This window comes from Cupressus sempervirens, chromosome 3, assembly GCF_028749045.1.
Source record: "Cupressus sempervirens isolate cs-2001-9-10 chromosome 3, ASM2874904v1, whole genome shotgun sequence".
In the NCBI taxonomy this organism is placed as follows: domain Eukaryota; kingdom Viridiplantae; phylum Streptophyta; class Pinopsida; order Cupressales; family Cupressaceae; genus Cupressus; species Cupressus sempervirens.
The window spans coordinates 686,059,268-686,075,855 of record NC_143120.1 but is presented as its reverse complement, the minus strand read 5'-3'; the positions used below and the strand labels follow the sequence as shown (position 1 = coordinate 686,075,855).

Below are 16,588 nucleotides of genomic sequence, written 5' to 3'. Positions count from 1 at the left end.
ATATATATATATATATATATATATATATATATATATATATATATTTCTATGACTGAAGGTGATTATCATTTATACTTTAATCATTTGACTAACATTAAGTAGTCATAATTTATTATTCATTTATTAATAATAATTTCTTTATTTGACATATACTCTTTAAAATATATTATTATATTAACTTATAAGACTATTCTTATATCAATATACTGATATATATTATGTTGTATTAGATTAATATTTAATAACATACTTTATTATATATTCATTCATTATTATATCAATAGTTAATAATAATATATGAATTAAGATAATTTATTATCTTTATTCTTTAAATAAGATCCAATATATTATGTGATATGACTGTTTATTATTTATATTTTAACTTTTTATTCATTAAGTTGTACTTTGGCGGGGATATTGTAGTCCTTCCCACTCAAATATTGTTTGTCCTCAAGCAAAAATCATTTATACTTGTCTTAGAGAGCTGGCAAACAAAGAATATAATTGGATGTGGGAAGATACATAATATGCATAAACACTTGGAGTTTATAGTAAAACCACGTGAGCAAATGAAGACACAAAGAAAACACAAAGTAAACAAATAAGTGCATGAAGACATAAAGCAGACACAATGTAGATACATAAATGCATGACACGATGTAGACACATAAATGCATGAAGATGCAAAGTAGACATTATCTAGACAGAGAGTATAAATGTTAAACTTTGTTAGATACATTTGAAATAAGAAAAGGTGAAGGAAATATTTTACCAACTTTGACTGTGAATGTCGTTCTCCCTCCCTCTCTATTTAGAAATGTTTTAATAGGTATTGTAATATTTTTGTACTTCATAAAATTCTATCACTTTTCCCATTTGCTAAGGTTATTCTTAAGATGGTAGAATTACTTTGCAAAGGTCGCATGAGAAAAACTACAAGAGACATCCCTCAAGACCTAACCCAAGTGTTGAAATGAGTTATCATATGTCTAAAATTACTTTGCCTCTCCCTTCCACAAACTCCCTACCCTAAGAAACCTTATTGTAATGATCCCTTTTTGGACCACACTTGAATTAATCTAGTATTCACCTTGTTATTCATAATGTTTCAAGAAATCTTATTTCATTAAGCTTCATGGATTTCCCCATTACTAAGGTTATTCTTAAAATGGTAGATTTATCATGCAAATATCATGTGAAATAAACTACAAGCGACATCCCTAGTATTGGGATAATCCATCGATTGCCCAAAATTACTCTGCCTCTCTCTTCCAAAAATTCCCCACCTTAAGATAATTCAATAGTAGGTGGGAGACAAGATCTAAAGTCTATAAATATAGCTATTCAATTGTAATGATTCCTTTTTATATACTTGACCTATTATTAAATATTTTATATGTTAAGGCTATTTGTGTTACAGAATAATTAAATATATTAGACTATAATTCAATTGAACTTATTTAATTCGATTTCTTATGCAAAAATCCCATTACTTTCTCTAATTACCAAGGTCATTCTTAGATGATAGATTTACTATGCGAAGGTTGCAAGAAACAAAACTACATGCAGTGTCCCTCAAGGCCTAACCCTAGTATTGGGATACTCTACCATGTGCTTGGAATTATTCCACCTTTACCTTCCACAAACTCCCTATCTAAAAATACCATGATGCGGAGTAAGATTTAAAATTTTCCTTAGATAATGTCGGAGTTAAGGGTTAATTTAGTTTCATTTATTAAATTACCTGTACTCCCTTCTTAAGATTTCATTTTATGCACACACATTTCCATTTAATAATTAACTATTAATTATTAAATGTCTTTTACCTCTTAGGGTTTCCTTTTTAGATTTTACAATCTTCTTCTATAAGGATTGATCAATTGTAAATTTCATTTTATTCTTCTCAGTTTGATAATATAATTTTCCATATTTTTAGAGCAAAACTCTTGCCCATTCTTTGTGATAGATAATCAGAGAGAGGTTTAGGGTTTAGAGAGATTTAGTTTAGGAGTTAGAGAGAGACATAGGGTTAAATGTTTGAGATCTAGAAAGAGAGACAGTAGGTTAGGGTTAAGAGAGCTGAAGTTATGTAAGTTAGAGAGTGTGAGAGAGAAACAAGTTTAGGGATTATCAAGTTAGGGATAGGTTTAGGGTTTAGAGAGATGGGGTTTAGGAGTTAGAGAGAGACAAAGAGTTAAAAGTTTAGGGTTTAGGTTGACATATTTTAATTTAAGGTTCAATATAGGAGTTAGAGTCTAATTTGGTTCAATGTGACAATTTAGGTAGAGTTTGATTAGGTTTGATGTTGTGGTTTAATTACCTTCAATGTTAAGTTCCACTCTTGCCTATAATTTATAAGGTTCAATATTAAAGTTTTTATTAGAATTTAATTGTTTCACTATAAGAGGTAGAGTCTGATTTAGTTCAATCTGATGGCTTTAGTTACCAGTTTCATTTGCTTCAATGATAGAGTCTTACTTATACTAGAAAAATTTTCTACTATTATCTAGAATTTTTTTATTTTTATCAAATATTTCAAACAATAGTTTCTAAACTTTTACCTAACAATTTCTTATGATTTTTAGCAAATACAAAAAAAAAAAAAATTTAATTCTCTAATATCCTCTCTAAATAATTTTCTATATTTAATAAATATTTTCTACCGTTTTCTAAACTTTCTAATTGTTCTAATATTTTCTATATTTTCTACCTTTTCTAATATTTTCTATATAATTTTCTACTATTTTCTCTAAATAATGTTTTACAGTTTATCTATTTTTTCTAACAATGTCTAAACTTTACGAAATTTCAATATTTTTGCTAAGTTATCTAATATTACACTATTTAAAAATTAATACACTGCTTAAAAACATAGATGCATAATAATAAAAATATTTGAATTGTTTAAAGCCGTAAAATGTTAAAAAACACATTAAAAGCCATATTTTTACCTAGGGAAATGTAAAATAAAACTTAAGACATATTTAAAAATTGGTAAAAATTGCTGACGTACCTAATTTGATTGAATTACTCCTACAGCCCTCCCCACTTTGCGATTCCAGGAAACTTGTTTCATAAAAAAGAGCTGCGGATTAGATATTTTGCATCTTATATAATCTTTTGTGTTTTGGCTAAAATTAATTTTTCCATTTCGACCGGAACACCACTTAGGTGGATATGACATGTGGCATATGCTCATAGCAATGTGGATTCTATCGAAATTGTTTGGACCGAAAGCTATCCGGTCGGATTCGGTCCCACCGGATCTTCAAAGTTAGCCCGAAAGGTGACACAGATCCATGTATGTGTATATGTATATCTATATGTATGAATATATGCATATCTATATTTATTTGTACATACATATCTATATGTATGTTTATATATATGTATGTATGTATCTATATTTTTGTATATACATTGTTCACTTGTGTATATATACAGATGTATATGTATGCGTACATGTACATGTATGTTGTCTATATATATATACATATATATATATATATATACATATATATATATATATGTATATACATATATATATGTATATACATATATATATGTATGTATATACATATATATATATATATGTATATACATATATACATATATATATGTATATATGTATATATATGTATATACATATATATATATATATGTATATACATATATACATATATATATGTATATACATATATATATGTATATACATATATATATATATGTATACATATATACACATATATATATACATATATATGTATATAGATATATATATATATGTATACATATATATATATATATATACATATATATATATATACATATATATATATACATATACATACATATATATGTATATATATATACATATACATACATATATCTATATATATATGTATATATATATATATATATATGTATATATATATATGTATATATATATATATATATGTATATATATATATGTATATATATATATGTATATATATATATATATATATATGCATATATATGTATATGTATGTATGTATGTATATCAATATGGGTGTGTACATACAGATCTATATGTATGTCACAAATGACGTTTCAAGCTTGTGGTTTTAACCATGGTTGAAACTTAGTAGTTAAGCGCATGCAGGCTAGAGTAGTACTAGGATGGGTGACCTCCCGGGAAATCTTGATGCTTCACCGCTATGACCATCACCTAGATCCAATGAGTGTTAAGTATTCCATTTATTCTCATGAGATATGGATTCATATTGAATCACCACTCATTAAATGTGGGTCAATGAGTTTTACTCAAAATCACACAATTAAATCTTGATAGCAATATCACAATTTGACTTGCCGTGGAAATTATCTCCTACTTATCAATTGATGAGCTTAACGGGATTTCTAATGAATGGTTCATAAGGCACAATAGTTGGTGAAGGTTTTTCAAATGGGGTTGCAAGCTTTGGGTTTAATCCGGGAGGAAACTCTGCAGTTAAGTGCACTAAGGATAGAGTAGTACTAAGATGGGTGACCTCTCAGGAAGTCCTAGATCCAATGAGTGTTAAGTGTTCCATTTATTCTCATGAGAGATGGATTCATGTTGAATCACTACTAATGAAGCATGGGTCAATGAGTTTGATTCAAAATCATACAGTTAAATCCTGATAGCAATATCACAATTTGACTTGTGGAAATTATCTCCTACTTATTAACTCCATAATTCTAGAAAAAGTTCTCAATAATAAATGTAAGTGTGCTGGATAAAGTTTAATACAAACAAGATCATAAGAAGGTGGCTATAATATTACCTCTTTATCTAATTTTCCAATAGGAAAACTTAAGAAATTATTATGGAATCATTCATGAAACTTGTACGAAATGGCCTTTGTATCAAAAAACATATTATTCATGAAAAAATAAATTGATTTAAAAAATGTCAAAAGATAATACCTTCTCAAACCAAATGAATAAATTCAATATCTTGAAAATTTTGTTACATTTGATTAGATCTATCCATAGGATAATGAGGTTGAGACTGTCATGTTGTTGTGCTAGTTACTACATAGCTCAAAAGGAATTAGTGTATAACTATTAGTAATTTGATATCCCGCAGGAACAAAAATATGCTAAAAATTCATAATTTACTTTACATTGTAATTCAATATGTTTATGCATGCATTATTTTAAAGTTAAAATTTTTATTGGTTAGAGATTAGTACTTCTAATTCACCCCCCTCAGAAGTATACATTTCCCATTTGTATTTCCAACAGTATATGTATGTGTATATACATATCTATATGTATGTGTTTGTGTATATACATATCCATATGTATGTGTTTGAATATTTAGTGAAAAAAAATCTAGTTAAATTGAAAACCAAGTTAAATTATAAAGATTTATAATTACATGGGAGACAGGATCACTTATTACATTCGAAAATGAATGAAAACAACCGACGGTGAAGAAGAGTAACAGGGAAACTCGGAAACAGAGCAAAGGGGAGAGGATAACGAAAGCGCAAGAAGCATTCCAAGTTGAATTAAAATGAGAGAGAGAGGGAAAGAGACAGAGAAGAGGAGGAGGATAACGAATGTTCAGAGAGAGTCGCACTTGGTGGGCTTGAAAGAGAGCGTGTTGTGAGCGTCGTTGTAGAGGATGTGGAAATTTTGCTGCTGTATGTTGCCGAAGATGGAAGGAATGTTCCCCGAGGGCACGCCCAACATTGCGAGGCAGGAAAGGTCTTGAGACACCTGAATGAAGAAGTTGTCCGCTGGGAGCTCGTAATCCACGGCGCCCTTGAAGTTGAAGGTGAGGGTCGGCAGGGCGAGGTCCTTAGTGGACGATGTCCCGTAGCAGAGATCCAAGCCTGTGGAAGAGCCGTCTACAGGAGCGAGGTGAATGGCGGACTGGATGGCTGTCTTCAGAGGAGAGTAGGCAGCCTCGTTCAGAATGGTCACTGTGGTTCCGGAATCGATGATCATACCTCCGCTGCCGTCCGGCTGCAGATCAAAAGTTCCGGGAGGAATATCTACGGCCTTACCATTGAGGGTGATCCCTGTGACAGGGATGTACCAGAAAGTGGGAATGACGCTGCTCTTAATGAGCGACAAAGTCTTGCCTCCGCTCATGGAAGCGCCCTCCCCGAAAAAGAGAGGGCTGGTCTGCGAAGAAGAGCCGGCGATGGACAAGAGACAGTAGGAGAACATGTTCTCTGCTTTGGAACCGAGCTGTGAGATGAGAGAGAGACCACCTCTTCCCAGTCCCACGAGACCGCCGCCCTGAGAGAATCCCTGCCCTTCGTTGTCATGCCCGCATCCAAATGCAACGCCTTTAACCTTGCTGCTCCCAATTGACAGTGTCTCTGAAGCCAGGTCACCGTTGGTGAAGGAGCCATCGCCGTACTGATACATAAAGGTACAATCTGGACTGCATCCCGTCTGTGTACTCCCCATTGCGTCACAAAGAGAATCGCCGCAGGGAATTGTGGAGAAAGTGGAGGACTTGGAGGGGTCGAATATTGGCGTGGGCTGAGAGAAGCACTCCTGGCAAGGCTTGCACTGAGTCCAAATCAGATCACTCCCCGTGTCCACAATCGCCTCAAAGCTCACAGACGGCGTTCCCACTCCAACGCTCATCAGAAATTCTCCATCCCCGACTTGAACCGGCGTTTCAGCGTCCAATTCACCTCTTATGTGCGCCTCTATCTTCTTCATTCTTCCCTTACTTCGATCCACAGCCGAACGAATTCGCGCAGCGAAGCTCAACTCTCCCTCTGATCTGCGCGTCATGTTCACCCTTACTTTGACATTCTCATCGCTGCTGGACTTGGGCCAAGCACTAAATAGTCTGTCCGAAGAACATGATATCATTGGAATAGCCAAGCATATCAAGACCACAAAACCCAACACCTTTGAACAGTACCCCATTTCTCTGTCTTTTCTAAATCTGCAAAACGTTTTCTGCTCTCATCAACACCACTCCATATGGTGTTTATATAGAGAGCGAGGAAGAGCCTTAAATCAAATTCGATCGTTACTGAAATTGAAACTGGTTTTTGACTCTCCTCTCAACATATTCCCCCACTTGTCCCAATAACAGGACCGATTCTCTTATTGGATGAGTTTATTTAATTCCGCTTTCTCTATCTGTGACCGTCTCATCTTCTCTAGAATTGTTCTAGAAAGGATAGAAATCGCTCTTTCCCCTGTCCACGCCTTCACTAACGTAGTGTTTCCGTACACTCAATATTCCTGCTTCATATTGAATCTTCTGGCCCCGTTGAGATCCAAATTCCAAACAAAGCGAATGTTGTTTTCTATTACCGTACCTTTCGAAGTGTTTTAGACCAGTCAGTTAATCATTTTAGAGAGCTTTTATTCGAAGATATTCAGTTATTAAATTGATACGTTTCTTTCTGATTTCAATTATTCAAGCTGATCCCTTTAGTTAGTCGAGACAAATTTAATAAATGGTATAAGTTTTAATATTCAGCATATATTAAATGATGCGTCTATAAAGGTTAAAATGATACCTCTAACAATTGGATTTTTCTCCTTTCCTGTAGTGGAATGTCAATATAAGTGGCACATTTAGTTTCTCATATGAAAGCTCTCTAGTTAATGGAGTCTTGAAAGAATGAAACATTCTCAAACATAATCATTGTCCTTCAAAATTAAAAAGTTTTTTGATCTTATCAGTGTGACAAACTCTAAGGAACTCCTGAGTTAACCTCAGATCTAAAAAATGCATATCAAAATAAATTAATATAGTTTAAATAGATGTATAGCTAACCAAATGATATATTGATCAATCAATAATTCCTTTTGTTCATGTAAATACAATGCATGCAGCCTTAAAATTGATGTGAATTTAGAAACGTAATGCAATTATGATTTCGGAACTCATAGGTTAGAAAATATGTCATCTAGATATATCCTCATTTTCAACTTCTAGAAAGTATTGCAACTATTATTGGTCAAATCCTTAGATATGCATAAGTTCTATATCTATGGTTATGGTTATTTTAGATGTCAAAAGGGATATTCTTACTCTTTATATATGTGGCATATCATTAACTTCATTTAAATTTATTTTATCCACACTAAATTTTGATCTTGACTCACGATAAAGATATATATCTCTAACAAAAGTATCATTGCATTTTTAAGACAACAATATAAGGAAGAATATTTAAATTAATTACAAAATATACTTTACAGTGTAAAAAATATTTTATTGTTGTTTTGTTCTATTAGGTTTTTTGTTGTTTCTATAGAATGATCAAGAGTGTACTTTTCTAGATATGCCTTGATAGGACCAATCTAAAGTTATGGTCTTGACTGTTCATTTTAAAAATAGGGAAGCTATGATACTCATTTAATTAATAACCTAATTGTATAAATTAATCTAATGATCATACAGATGTTATCCGAACATTAAAAATGTTTTTGAAGATTTAAATTAAGAGAAGAAAAAAGTTATCTTGTGAAAGAGCACATGTACAAGTTAAAAAAATTATAAAATAAAAGGCAGAAAAAAGCATGAGAAGTGAAGATACTAAGGAGTGAGAAACTAAAATAGGAGAAGATAATCATTAAATAGATAGGGATGAGGGGTATGAAAATACTAAGTAGTTGTTAATTGAGTAGATATAGGGTATTGTAGAGTGTATAAAACTAAAGAACGTAGGGGAGATAAACATGAATAAAGAGTTATGTAAGTTGCACATTTTATTATAATTTTATTTTATGACTGATTATGAAAAGCTCTTCATTTTAAAGTATGGATTGGATTATAAGCACCCAATAAGAATCTTATCTATAGGAAGATGATGAAACTATGAAGCCTTTTAATAAAGGTGGTAACAGAAACAGAGGGAGATGAATTGGGAGTAGCACAAACATATAAAGGAAAAGAGAGTAGAACTTGTGCTCAATCAACAAAAAGAAAAGAAAAGCAAATATGCATCAATGAACTAAGAAAAGGGGATACTTCTATAGGTGATCAAACTAAGATCAGAACTTCAATTTAATATAGGGAAGGGGAAGTTCCTTCTAAGTGACTCATGAGAATTATTACATGGAATATTGGGGGTGTAAAGGTCACTAAGATGTGATGCTTATTTTCATCCAAAATACAAATAATAATTCTTCAAGAAACCAAATGGGTAACTAATAGACAAACTAGTTTATGAAATGGATACGAGGGTGGATATTATAAATGGTGGAACAAAAATGGAGAATTGGGAGGACTTGGAGTTCTCTAGAGTTCAAGATATGTGGCATATAAAAAATTAGCTAGTCACAAACTCATAGATTTGTCTCATTAAGAATTTTAGTAGCACTCTACATTTAATGTTGATTAATAACACCCTTGAGGAATAATCATAATCATAATGCTATTATATGAAGATATTTTAATGCAGTATCACATGTCTCAAATCCATCAAAAAACATTAGATGTCTCAGAACATACTAGAGGAATAACTAAATAATTCCTAGCATTAATAGATTTTAGGAATATAATAAACCATAATAATTTTGTAGAAATTTACACTAAAAATGGAATTTAAACCTTGAATAGTAGAATTTCAATCTTCAAAAATATTTCTCAAACAAATAAGACAGATTCTTTTTAGTGAGAATTTGATTAGGCTACATACAATGTAAAATTAACAATAATCTACAATTGACGTTTAGAGAAATTCCTTCTTTAGTTTCAAATTAGTAGGGAAGTGAAACACAATAAATACACCTTTTAAATTTCAAAATATGTTCTTGAAGGAAGAAATTTTTGTTAAATAATTAAAAATATTGTAGTGGAAATAATGTTTTATCGGTTCAAAAGTAATTTGCTTCATATATGGGTTAAAGAAAATCAAAGGAAAGATTCAGATAGGGAATGATTTGGGAATATGTTTGAGCCTAAAGAAACATAGAAGAATAAAATTAATGATTTTTTTGATGGAGATCTTCTAGGAATTATTTTTAGCTACCTGATAGGGGAGCACAAGCCTTACAACTGAACCTCTTCAGCTAAGAGCCAAGGACTAAGGGGTATCCATTTTGCCAAATTCGCTAGGGGCATGATCCTAACCTCGCCCGTTTTCAATATTGGAGCCATGTGCTCAATGAGACTTGATCCTTGGTAGGCTCTTTAAGAACCATTCAACTTCACTGGTAGACCAAGGGCCCACTGACGAAAATGAAAGTTTAAATAACTAAGTGATGAAAAAAGTGATGGATCAAGAAAAACATATAAAAAGAAATATAATTATTAAGAAAATATGAAGATATTTTATCCAAAGTAGAATTTTTTTGGAGGTGAGTATCTAGAAAAATTTGGTATGAAGAAGGAGGCAAAAGAAAATAAAATCTTTCATAAAAGCTCAAAATTAAAAACGATTGCACATATAGGATCACTAATCTATAAAGAGCACATGGTGGAGAGAGCTTATAAGATCCAAATAAATAGCGAAACAAGCGATTATATTTTGCCAAAAGTATACTCAACAAATAGGATGGCTGAGATCAAGAGACCAAAGAAAATAATAATTTTTAACATTCAAAAGATAATTATAAGGGAAGACAACATCATGCTAGAAGAAAAATTAACAAATATAAATTTGAAATAGTTGTAAAATATATGTGTCTAGACAAAGCCGTTTTCCTATCCTTAATTCTCTATCTATGCATGCATCTCCTTTTTAATTATCCTAGAACGGAAATGAATCACATTCTTGTGTCCACACCCTGACTTAGTGTGTATTTCCATGCACTTGACTGATAACAAAATTATCATACTTCCAAATAAATTTGGTGTCCCACTTGAGATCAATATTGTTAAAAGAAGTTTAAAAGCCCATTGTATAATGTGTTTCTCTATGTTTGTATGTTTTCAAATATTTAAATTAATTTTACATTTATCATAATCTCTTAGTTAATATGTCTATGCCTTCAACTTATTCTCATTTTACTTTTCATCTCATTTAAAAAATTTCATATGATTACTTTAAAAATAAGAAATGATTGTTATAAAAAAGTGTAATTTGATAGTGCTTTATAGAATTGTATTTTGAATCTCATGTAGATTAATTTATTGTATTCAAGGAACTCTAGTAGAGGGAAACTTAGTTGAAATATAATGTGATATACTATGGTAAAAATTTGAACTTGTGGGGTATTTAAAAATTTAAAATTTTTAAGAAATCATCATTTAAGAATTATGTGCATGTATTCATTAATTAAAGGGCATTAAATTAATGATAATTGAAGACAAACACCAATTGAATATGGCTATTTCAACATGAACCAAAGAAAAATATTGATGTCATCCTCAATGAAAAAAAATACTAATATAGGTATATAGGAGATCAAATTATTCATTTGCTTGAATGATAGATTTTTACTTATGCTAGAAGAACTTTTGTACTATTTTCAAAATATTTTAATTTTTATCAAAGATTTCAAATAGTTGTTTCTAAAATTTTACCTAAAAATTTCTAATGATTTTACCAAAAACAAAATAAAAATATTTAAATTCTCTAATATTCTCTCTAAATAATTTTCTATATTTAATAAATATTTTCTATTGTTTTCTAAACTTTCTAAACTTTCTAACTATTATAATATATTCTCTATTTTCTACCTTTTCTAATATTTTCTATATAATTTTATACTATTTTCTCTAAATAATGTTTAAAATTTCAATATTTTTCATTTAAGGATACGAGTCTCCTAGCCTACTCAAATTTTGGTGATAATTTTTTTAATATTGGATATGCGTTTTGAAATTTTAGAGTAGATGGTACAGATGGGAGGCCTAGTGGACAAGGAACATGAAACCTATGCGAACTAAAAACTTTACTTGAATCTTGTTGCTTCACTCGATTCAATATTCTATGAAGATAATTGATAACATTATTCTATAAGCATCCATTGGAGCTTGAAAGGCATCAAGATGAATTCTAAAATGTAAAACATGATAGCAAAGATTCAGGGTAGAATAGAGCAGATAAACAATATTACATTTATTGATTGTTCTCCTCAAAATGAATTACATTTCTGTTATTTATAATCTGTTCACACCATCAATAGTGGGTTATACAATGTTTTAATAAGGATAAATTGAATATCTATCTAAAGTTTTAATTATACAAATCATCGTAACTACTATATGACTAATATCGAGGGAATGTGCAGAGTGATATAAGTGTTGTTCAGATTTAATTGACCACATACAAGAAGGAGAAAAACTAATGCATATCAATTTTCTTTGAAATTATTTGGTAGTGAGAAATAAAATATGAAAAACAAAAAATTGGACTTTAAATATTACACAAAAAATGGATGATCTGACAATATGGTTAACACAAAAAGTTGAGTCTACTTTGTGAAAATGATATTTGGAATGATGAATTGAGAAAATTAAAGAACTGCAATTCATAATTAGTAGACTATTTGAAATTGTTTAGAAATGAGAGACATGAATATTATGTCAAATTGGGAATCTTGAGAAAGAAATGAAAAAGGTTAAAAAGGAAAATGTTGAGTTAAATGACAACTTAAAATTGTATGATACAATTAAGAAGGAGAACGAAGATTTGGGTAAAAAGGTAAAGATTTTGGAAAAAGATAATAAGATCTTGAAACCAAAGCCATCAGTTTGAATTGCCTCTTGTAACAGAATTTTTTTTTTTTGTTCTCTTGATCTAGAAGTTTTAGATGGTGCACCTAACATTTTTTAAAGTAAGGGTGAAGCTAAAGATAAGTCTACAAGTATTCATGATGACAATAAAAGTTATATATATATATATATATATATAAAACTTTTATTGTCATCATGAATACTTGTAGACATACATACATACATACATACGTACGTACATACATACATACATACATTGGTTTGAGATTGCGCATAAAATAGGATTTGAAAGAAGAGTATTTTTAAAGTGCATGAAGGCGTGAAAGAGATCATCCAATCCATTTAGTGGAAAAAATTTACATGCCTAGGAGTTGGTAAACATCAAACATCTTATGTTTGCAGTGTTGTAGGTTTAGACAAATTAGTTCAAAGAAAGGAATGTAGTACATATTCATATTTTAATAGAGAAGGGCATAAAGAAGAAGAAATATTGGGATCTTCGCCCTTTTAATGTTTGTGGTATTAAGAGTCATAGTTGAAAATTATCTTGGAATAAAGATTACATTGGATAATCTATGAAAAGTTATATATAGGTTTGCTATGGATAGATCAATGGATCATGCTGGCATAAGGTGACAAAGATGTTGAAAAGGTTTATTAAACCTAAATGTTAGAATGTTAGAAGAGAGAGTGGTGGGTCAAGGTTAAAATTTTTGATTGAAGTAGTTGATGACTACTTATTTTGGTTGACACATGGAAGTGTCATGAGTATTCTTTATATTAGAGAAAGAAATGAGAAGACTAAGGCTTGTGATCTCTCATGAAAGAGAGAAATAAGTAAGAAAATAGTTTAATTAGATTTGATGTAGTATGTTTATCTATAAGACTTTAGAAATTTGAAGTTGCAGTTTGAGTTGTAGGAGTTAAGTATGAGTGTCTAGAGATGAAATTGTGAGTCTTAGCAATAAGGGGAAGTGTTGATAATTTGATGCTAATCTATGCATATTTTAGTTCTCACTGCTCAAGTTTTTTAATGCAAATTCACCTCTACTCTAGACAATTATAAGTAGAGTTTGAAGATATCAGAATCACACTTGGGCTATGTTGGAAGATAAGGTTAATCTCATTACTCTTTGATTTAGAAACATTTTTTATTAAAAATTAAACCTTTTTTTACTAGAATTTTAAAGCATAATGATTCCTATCCACTAGATAACCTAATGAGCACAATAAAACTAACTCAAATCTTATGATATAAAAGCTTCTAGAGACATTTCTATCTTTAAAATAAACATCTTTGCAAATCTACTTAGAGATTTTTTAAAATGTCCACTGCTTGATTTGCATTATATATTTGATCACGATCTATGTAATGGTCTTAGGAAATTGAGTATATGGTTTATTGTCTAATATGTGCCTTGGATAATCCTTTATAGGTTTCTTTGAGTTATAATTCACTCTCACACTCTCTATACATTGGTTGGAAATATTTCTTATGTCTTGTTTTAATTCATCTTTATGATTTAGTTTTAATATAATTCGAATAAGCCATTGTACATTATGTCTCCTAGTTGAGGGAAGGTAGTTGTAGTCACTACTATAAGAGATTTACATGATGTCACAGTACTCCTTACTTGTTTGTCCCTATTGTATATATGCATATGTATTGTATCTTGTCAGTCGATAATGCAAGTGTATGCAAGTACAAGACATTGACTCTATCTGACTACACAAGTGTGAGTACACCTGAAAATCCTTAAATAAGTTGTTGATAAAATAGAGATGGAACCATGATCCATACAGAAATCCTTATATCCTTTTTAAGTCTAATAGGAGGTCAGTCATTTAGTCTCACGATTATTTTTTGTATGATTTATTTTGATGGTATGATCAGTAGATGTTGGTTGTAAAATTTTTATTTGTTCATAATTTGGATATTTCATTTTCATGAAAATTATCTATAATTTAGGAGTAGTATGTTTATATGGGAGTATATGGGTACACACATATATTTTTGTATAAATATGCATAGATAGATTATTACTAGATTTAGTTTTAAATGTATGTTAAAAATTGTACGTGAGGGAGTTTAAGCAGTACACTTTGATAAAAAAAATAAATTCAATATGATATTACATTAAAGAAATTAAAACATGCAAAATTAAATTAATAAGTATTTGAAAGAGGAGTAAATTCCCTAACATACAAAGGCTGGTTATAAATTGCATTCAACTAGCAAAAGGTGTATGTAATACATGCATTATCTGTGTGGAAGTATATGAGACAAGGAAATAAATATAGTAATGAGCATAAAGAAATATACTCAAAACAAGTAGAAATGGTATTTACATCATTTTTGTACTATTTATCAATTATGTTTCCATAAGATAGCCTTAATATATCTCTAATATGCCTAAATAACTTGTAAAATTGTAATTAATTACATAAAGTAATGCAATTTCAGATTGTGGAATTATTTTTATTTTGAAATCTATTCGAGAACATATATTTGTGGTGTAAAATGTAAATATGAAGGAGAAGAATTTCTCAAAGGTATTTTTATGGAGAAAAATGAATGGCATACTGTGTGAGTGAGGGTTTTAAGTATAATTCTTTAATGATTTGTAAGTTTCTTCCCATTTGGAGAGAGAGTTATATGTGAGATTTTCAAGGCCCAATGATAGAGAGATTTAGCTTTGTACAATTTATTCTTCTTCTACCATGGAGACATAAATTGGAAAGGTTTGGATGATGCATTTTAAGTTGGGTTTATTTTTCTCTCTTTTTTTCTTTACTCCTGATTTTTTGAATCTTCGTAGGACTTGAGGCAAGCACTGAACTTATTGAATGCATTATTTATCTGTATAAACCTTATTATTTACTCTCAAGATCATGTATTATATTTTCACATTTAATTTTTATAGTTATTTAAAGGTTTTGAGTTCTTTTAGTGAAAACATACATTTATTTTCTATGGTATTTAGCCACTAGTTTTTGGAGATATTTTATTTTACTTTAGAGGGTTGCTGGTAACTATAGGCATGAAATATTATATTATGATACCATCCATATGTTCTTATCTATTCTTTCTCCTACACACTATGTATTTTAATTATAAGTTTTAGAATTATATATACTTGATTTAGGGGTTTATAACCAACTTGACCTCTTACTTGGCTTTTCATGCTTCCAATTATTGGTCAAGGTTCTTAATTTAATCGTGGATCACATGCCTATGTACAAGGGGTATATATATATATATATATATATATATATATATATTTCTATGACTGAAGGTGATTATCATTTATACTTTAATCATTTGACTAACATTAAGTAGTCATAATTTATTATTCATTTATTAATAATAATTTCTTTATTTGACATATACTCTTTAAAATATATTATTATATTAACTTATAAGACTATTCTTATATCAATATACAGATATATATTATGTTGTATTAGATTAATATTTAATAACATACTTTATTATATATTCATTCATTATTATATCAATAGTTAATAATAATATATAAATTAAGATAATTTATTATCTTTATTATTTAAATAAGATCCAATATATTATGTGATATGACTGTTTATTATTTATATTTAAACTTTTTATTCATTAATTTGTACTTTGGCGGGGATATTGTAGTCCTTCCCACTCAAATATTGTTTGTCCTCAAGCAAAAATCATTTATACTTGTCTTAGAGAGCTGGCAAACAAAGAATATAATTGGATGTGGGAAGATACATAATATGCATAAACACATGGAGTTTATAGTAAAAACACGTGAGCAAATGAAGACACAAAGAAAACACAAAGTAAACAAATAAGTGCATGAAGACATAAAGCAGACACAATGTAGACACATAAATGCATGACACGATGTAGACACATAAATGCATGAAGATGCAAAGTAGACATTATCTAGA

The 16,588-nt window shown here is 29.9% G+C and overlaps 1 pseudogene; it reads right to left on the bottom strand.

The window, feature by feature from the left end:
- Nucleotides 1-5,595: 5,595 nt before the first annotated feature.
- Nucleotides 5,596-6,927, bottom strand: LOC149568594 (aspartic proteinase nepenthesin-2 pseudogene; annotated as a pseudogene).
- Nucleotides 6,928-16,588: the final 9,661 nt, after the last annotated feature.